This window comes from Lathyrus oleraceus, chromosome 4, assembly GCF_024323335.1.
Source record: "Lathyrus oleraceus cultivar Zhongwan6 chromosome 4, CAAS_Psat_ZW6_1.0, whole genome shotgun sequence".
Taxonomy (NCBI): domain Eukaryota; kingdom Viridiplantae; phylum Streptophyta; class Magnoliopsida; order Fabales; family Fabaceae; genus Lathyrus; species Lathyrus oleraceus.
In genome coordinates this window covers 498,764,755-498,773,128 of record NC_066582.1, presented here as the reverse complement: position 1 = coordinate 498,773,128, position 8,374 = coordinate 498,764,755, and positions in this window count along the sequence as shown.

The window sequence follows — 8,374 nt, the reverse complement described above, 5'->3', positions numbered from 1 at the left end:
CTCGCTAAGCGAACTCGTCCATACCTGCAAAATGCAGAAGTGCAAATTTCACTATTAGAGGCCTTCTTGACCTCGATTTTGATTTCATAAAAACCCTCCGATCTCATAATTTGACATACTACACTACAATTATGCAATGATTAAAACAACAAATTCACATTAGATCATAGATTGACATCAACAAAATCATTCAATCTCATTAACTCATGTTTACCCCAAACCATCCAAACCCCCAAACATGGTGGAAAACATCAATATCTCAAAATAGAAAATTGTACACATATAGGCACATGGAATTCATCATTAAAAATAACCGACAACATCAAAACATCATAGAAATTCAGAATCATTCACATCCCAATTTTTATAAAGAGAGTAAGGACCTCTCATATCTACATGTCATATAATACACCTAGATTGATAGTCCTTTCTCCCCCCTTACCTTAGATTTCCAGCAATTGATGATGAATTCTAGAAATCTTTATTGCCCTTCTTCCAAATCCTAACTTTTTCTCTTTCTCTCCTTTTGCCTCTTTCTTCAATTTTCACGTACTGGTCAACTTTGGCGATTTTCTCATAGCCCAATATATTCTTAGGGTTTTCTACAAAATTCTCCTTAATTACCTTATTAACCCTTAATTTATTTAGTTCACCCAATTGCTCAAGCTCCCTAACTCATTGCCCCCTTTATTTTTTAAATCCCATAAATGCCCAAATTCTATCATTTTACTATTTATTTAATTAATTTACTCTAATAATTAATAAAAATTCTAATAACCTCTAACAACTCAATCGTCCTTTTACTCTCTCTATACCTCTATTAATGATATTAACCACCTAGTGGCGGAGCCAGATAAAAAAATGTGGGATGACCGCTAACGTAAAATAAAGATTATAAATAAAATGTTAATAGTATTTTAAATAAAACATTAAAGTTAAAATAAATACAAAGTTAATTACTAAAATTTAAATTACATGACTTAAAATCGTCAATAATTGACTCCGAACTAATGCTTGCACTAATCTCCCTTTCAATATATACTGTCATGCTATCTCCAAGAAACCCATCATCCATCTTGTTTCTCAACTTAGTCTTAATAATTTTTATTGCTGAAAAAGACCTCTCAGTTGTGGCCGTAGAAACGGGAAGAGTCAAGATAAGACGAAGTAGTCTATCAATCAAGAAGTAAGTTTCAGCCTGTCCAGATGCAACCAAACATGAACATAGTTCTTGAATAGCTGATAAATTATTCAAGTTTGATGCTTGACGAGCAACAAATAGAAAATGTTGGATTTGAAATTGCAAATTATTCTTCTCTTGATCACTAAAATCCATAGGATAATATTTTTCAACTAAAGAACAAATAGTATCAATGCTAAAAGCTTTATATCCATCCTTAGGAGATAAAGAACAAGAAAGAGTTAACAAATCCATTGCCTGCTCACTGAATCTGCTATTCAACTCTTGTAATTGTTTGTCAATGGTAGTGAAAAAGATTTAAACTTTAAAGTAATATTGAATTGTGACTTGATTCTCTTCAAGACGGGAGCGTCCAAATCTTGTTGTTGAATGAACATCATTAAGATCAGGATCTCAATACCATGCTTTTCACAAAAAGATACCACTTTAGTAAACAATATATCCCAACCATTTTCTCTCAAACCTTGAATAAGATGTTTTGTTGAACGAACCAAGTTCATAGCATTAACTACATCTTGATTTTTTTTTGTAAGGCTTGACAAAACATATTTGTTATTCCCATGGTTTCTTTCATCAAGTGCAAAATAAATATAAAATCAAATGCCTTCAAGTAATTGTAACAACTATCTGCATCCCCACGTGTAGAATAACTCCCTTTATCTTTTGCAAAAAAAATTAAAACTAAACAAGTTGCTTCATACATGTTTATCAAGCTAGAAATTGAATCGTAATATGATCCCCAACGAGTATCTCCAGCTCGTTTCAATGTACCAACTTGATTTGCACCTTTACCAGTTACAATCTCATCAATCTCTAACAAATAAGCAATTTCTTCTAATTGGGCAGCTTGTAACTCATCATGACGCTTTGTAGAAGAACAAACAACATTCACAACAAAGATCAACTTCTCAAAAAATTTATGAACAGGTTTGACTTCTCTTGATAATGTAACTAATGCAAGTTGCAATCGATGAGCAAAACAACGAACATAGTATGCATAAGGATAATCCTTCATAAAGAGGGCTTGTAAACCATTCCATTCTCCTCTCATATTGCTAGCACCATCAAACCCTTGACCACGAATGTTAGAAACATCAAGGTTATATCGAGAAAGTATATCACATATTGCTTCCTTAAGAGTTAAAGATGTGGTGTCTTTAACATGTGCCACATAAAAAAAATCTCTCTTGTATTAAACCAACTTTATCAACAAATCTTAATACAAGAGCCATTTGTTCCTTTTTTGACTCATCACGAGCTTCATCAACAACGATACAAAATTTGGAATCACCAATTTCCTCACGAATACTCTTTTTCACCCTACTAGAAAGAATTTGCAAGAGCTCTTTTTGAATTTGATGTGAAGTATACTTGCAATTTTGTGGAGCATTTTCCAACACAACTTTTGCAACTTCATCATTGTAGGATGCTAAAAGTTTCAATAACTCAAGAAAGTTACCTTGATTTCTTGATTTGTTACTTTCGTCGTGACCCCTAAAAGCACAAGCTTGTAGTGTTAACCAACGAACAGTGTTAGTTGAAGTCTTGAGTCGTAACCGATTATTCATTCTTTGACTTGAACTTTGCACTTGAATAACATTTCTAATATGACCATCTTGATTCAATCAAGTTTTGACAAGCTTTCATTGCATTGTTGTGTGGTGAGCAAGGATCCTTCCCTATGTGTTTAAGAAAGGAACAATGTTTTCCATTCCTAACTTTCTTCCAATTTCTAAAACCCATAGAAATAAAGACAAGTGATCTGGGACGTCCACTTAGTTTTTTGCTAAAAAGGTAACATGGTAAGCAATATGCGGCATCTTCAGATGGTGAATATTCTAACCATGATGGAAATATGCTAAACCAAGTATGTTGAAACCTTCTCGGATGATCCTCGTTACCGGACAAAGGATAGTTTTCTAAATGAATTTGATATGGACCCCATTTTAGATAAGCTCTTTGTATTGCATCCACTTGATTTGATGGATATTACCAAATCGGAGGACGCTTTCCAGGATCGCGTTCCAAAGAATTTTCAAAACCATGATGCTCTTCAATTGTTGGATTCTCAAGAACTGTTTCAGATTCGGATGTCGGGATTATAATTTCTTCATCTCTCTCTTCTCTTTCAATTTCACATGCTTTCCTTTTGAAAAAAGAATCGATTTTCCTATTATTCATCTTTACTCTTCCTATAATATCATATCAGATCCAAAAATCAATTTAGAGAACATAAAAATTAAAAGAGAAAAAAATTAATAAACTTAATTAATCAACTTTAATCCGTTTTCAAATACCGGTAACTTCACTATTAGAAATTAGCAGAAACAATGATTAAATAAACCTTATTATAATGTATAACTATATTTGTAAATTACAATGTTATGAATTGGCTTAATAAACCTCATATAGAATATTTTAACACATCAAGAAAGAAGAACCCTAAAAATCTCAAAAACACAAATCAAGCAATCACTTTAATTTGTTACTTTTTATAAAAGAAGAATGAATAAAGTTTTTTACCTGTTAGATGCCGATCACTTTAACCTGTTCCGATTCCGGTGCCGGTAGCAAACCCATATGAGAAAGAAAGGAAAGGTATGAGCTTTTTACCTTATCTGTATTTTAACCTAACTTTGAATGAAAAATAAAAAATAAAAAATAATTTTAATTTAAAATAAGGATGTTTTAGTAATTTAATATATATGAATTAAAAAAAATAAAAAGTTGAGGGGTGGCTGTGGCCTTCCCACATCCCCCCTCAGTTCCGCCACTGTAACCACCACAATCGCACAAGAATAATTTTAAAAGACCAATTCATCATATAAATTATAAATAATTCAATTCAATTAATTAACCGAATTTGGGGTGTTATAACTCTCCCTCACTTAGAAAAATGTTGCCTTAAAAAATTACTTGAAGGAAACAGTCGGATACAACTCTCTTATCTGACTCTCCAGCTCCCAAGTTATGCTTCCACTAGCTGGTTCTCCCCACACTACCTTCACCAAGACAATCTCCTTACCCCGTAATTGTTTCACCTCTAAATCCTCTATCTGCATGGGAGATGTCATAACCGCCAAGTTTTCTCTCACCTGTATATCATCCACTTGGATCACATGAGACATATTTGTAATGTATCTCCTCAACTGAGACACATGAAATACATCATGAAGATTAGCAAGCGGCGACGGGAAGGCAATCCGATAGGCCACCTATCTTATCCTCTACAAGATCTGGTATGGACCAAAAAAATGTGGCATGAGGTTTCAAAAGTTCAAAGCTCAACCGACATCGGTTACTTAAGTAACTCTTAAAAACACATGGTCTCCCTCTTGAAATTCAAGTGTTTTCCTCCTCTTATCATGGTAACTCTTCGAGCGATTTTGTGAAGCTTTCATCTTCTCTTGGATCATCTTGATCTTCTCTAAAGCTTGTTGCAAAATTTACGGTCCAATCACTGCACTCTCGCCAGATTCATACCAACACAGATGTGTCATACACCTCCAACCATACAACGCGTCATACGGGGCCATCCCAATACTCAAGTGGAAACTATTATTGTACGTAAACTCAATTAGAGGCAAGTAATTATCCCAAACACAACATTGTTCTAGCACATAAGCCCTTAACAGATCCTCCAAGGTTTGGATAGTCCTCTTTGTTTGACCATCAGTATACGGGTGATAAGTGAAACTCAACTTTAGCTTAGCATCCAAAGCTTCTTGTAAACTTCTCCAAAACCTTTACGTGAACCTCAAATCTTTATCCGACACAATGCTCAACAAAATACCATGCAAGCTAACAATTCTCTCAATGTATAACGCAATTAACTTCTGTAAGGGGTAATTGATCTTAATTGATACAAAATTATCCGATTTAGTTGGCCTATCAACAATCACCCAAATAGAATCACATCCATTCATCTTCTACAGTAAACTTGTTACGAAATCCATTATCCCACTTCCACTCCAGAATACTCAACGGTCATATCAGACCCAACGGCTTCTGATGTTCAATCTTCAACTTTTGACAAGTCAAACAAGCATAGACAAACTCAGTTACTCCCTTCTTCATTCTTGGCCACCAAAACAATTTCTTTAACTCTTTATACATCTTAGTGGCACCTGGATGAATACTCAACCCACTTTTGCGACCCTCCTCAAGAATACTCTTTTTAAGCCCAGGTACGTCTGGTACACAAACTCTATATCTGAACCTCATCACGCCATTCTCATCAATTCTTAATTCACCTCCCTTATCCTGATTGATTAACATGAGTCGGTCAACCAATCCCACATCGGTTTTTTGACCCTATCTACTTTCTTCAAGAATACCACTCGTCAGTTTCATCATACTCAACTTCACACTATTAAGAGTCTTTTCACATACTAAACTCATGTATTTAGATTGCTCAATCAACTCTAACTCTCGAACCATCAACATTGACAAATGCAAAGACTTCATGCTCAATGCGTTAACTATAACATTAGCCTTACCCAAATGGTAACTCGAGCCAAAATCATAATATTTCATAAACTCAAGCCATCTCATCTGCCTCATATTTAATTCTTTCTAATCAAATAAATATTTCAAACTCATGTGATCGCTAAAAATTTCAAACTTGAAGTCGAACAAATAGTGCCTCCAAATTTTCAACACTAATACCATAACTGCTAACTCAAGATCGTGCGTAGGATAATTCCTTTCATGAACTCTCAACTGTATGTAAGCATAATCCACAACCTGACTATTTTTCACCAACACCCCACCTAGACCCATCTTTGAAGCATCACAATACACAACAAAGAATTCACTTGGATTCGAAAAAATCAAAACAAACGTAGACGTTAACTTCTTCTTGAGTTCTTGGTAACTCTCCTTACAATTCACATCTTAAACATACGCTTGACCTTTTCGAGTCAATTGAGTCAACGGTAACACTAACTTCGAAAAACCTTCAATGAACTTGATGTAGTAACCATCCAATCCAAGAAAACTTTTAATCTCAGTGACACACTTTAGAGTCTCCCATTGTAACACAACATTTATCTTCAATGGATCCACACCTATACCACCACTAGAATTCATATGACCAAGGAAGCTTACTTCTCTTAACCAGAACTCACACTTTGACAACTTTGCATAGAACTGGTTCTCTTTCAATGTCTGCAATACAATTCTCAGATGTTCCATATGCTCTTCATCAAACTTTGAATATATCAGGATGTCATCTATAAACACAACTATGAACTGGTCTAAGTACAGACGAAATATTCTATAAATGTATTCCATGAACACTCCAGGAACATTAGATACACCAAAAGACATTACTGAATACTCGTAATGTCCATACCTTATTTTGAAAGTAGTATTTAGAATATATTATGGCTTCACACATATCTAGTGATAACCCAGACACAAATCTATCTTGCTAAACACACAAACACCTATCGACTGATCCATTAAATCATCAATCCCCAACAAAATGGATACTTCTTCTTGATAGTTACCTTATTCAACTATCGGTAATCAACACATAGTCGCATACTACTGTTCTTCTTCTTCACTAACAACACCGAAGCACCCCATACCGAAACACTTGGACGAATAAACTTCTTCTCAAGTTGATCTTCCAGTTGCTTATTCAATTCACTGAACTATGAAGCATGCATCTTATAAGGAGCTATCGACACCGGACTAGTACTAGCTACTAAGTCTATAGAAAACTCTACTTCACGTTCTGGTGTAAAATCACTAATATCATCTGGAAACACCTCTGGAAAATCACTCACCACTGGTAACTCTCCCAACTCAACCTTACTTTTTGTCTTCTTAAAGCTAATACCATAAAAACTGCAGCATCGTTCTTCACGAACTCGCTCACTTGCTTAGCCAACACGAACAACTCATCACTAGTATCAAATTCTGGAAATGACACTGACTTGTCGAAACAATTGATATGAACTTCGAATCTTCATATTCAACAAACTTAGGAAACAACACCGACTTATCCAACAACCTATAATTTTGCAAACAACAGCATGACAAACCAATTTTCCACACTTGAAAAATCCTAGAGAAGTATAAGCTTCTCCCCCACTTGTTTTAATCCTTCTCCTACATGCAAGCGGTTAGAAAAACAAACGAGTACCGACATTGTTTCACACACCTGTCGCATACCAGGGAACAAACATTATGACAAAACCCCGACCAGACGGACCGACCTGCTATGATACCACTATGTAACACCCTAAACCCCGAAAATAAGTAAATCTTAGAATAATCTAAGCATTGACATAAAACATATGTTTAATATGTCACTCATCATAAAACAACACATGTTCTACCACATATATCAATTAAAGTAAAACATTCTAATACACTTATCATCGCATGCTCATTTTCACTTAGGGTATCATCGTAGTGGAAAATCATCAAATAAGCATGCTTCTCAAACATTTAAGTATCATCAAAATATTTTATTTGAATTAAAGGCAATGTGGCAAAAGTATTAACTACTAACATAAACTCAAAACATCAATAGTATAACATACGACTCTCGAATAGCAAAAACACAAACTAAATAAAATAATCAAACATTCCCAACCCTGATGTTACAGGATCAGAGCAATACCTCTAAAATAACGAGGAAGTAAATGAAATAACTCTAATATCTAACTTCCATTTAGTGCAACAAACTCTACTTCTGAGTATCTACAAGATGTCCACGGTGGACAACATCAAATTAAAGGGGGCGAGAAATAACAAACCAATATAAATAGTGTAAAGAATGATATAACACACATTCACTACATATGCATTAACAACATGTTCTCACACCCAAATCACGATAACATTTACATATTCAAATCCAATCAACAACATGTTCTCACACTCAACTCATGACAACATTTGCATATTCACATCCAATCAACAACATCATGAACAATCAACTACATATGCAATCATGTATGCAAATGTACTCCACAACTGACTCATTATACATATGGTACCATTCATGACCACTCATGTTCGTCTCGCTCCCAATCCTCACCATAGGACCAAAACACATCAAATTGTTACGATCATCATAGGTAACGCTTCACTGATTTCCACCTGAAACCGACTACTCGCTCTTGATCCCCACCACAGGACTAGAGCACACCAAAG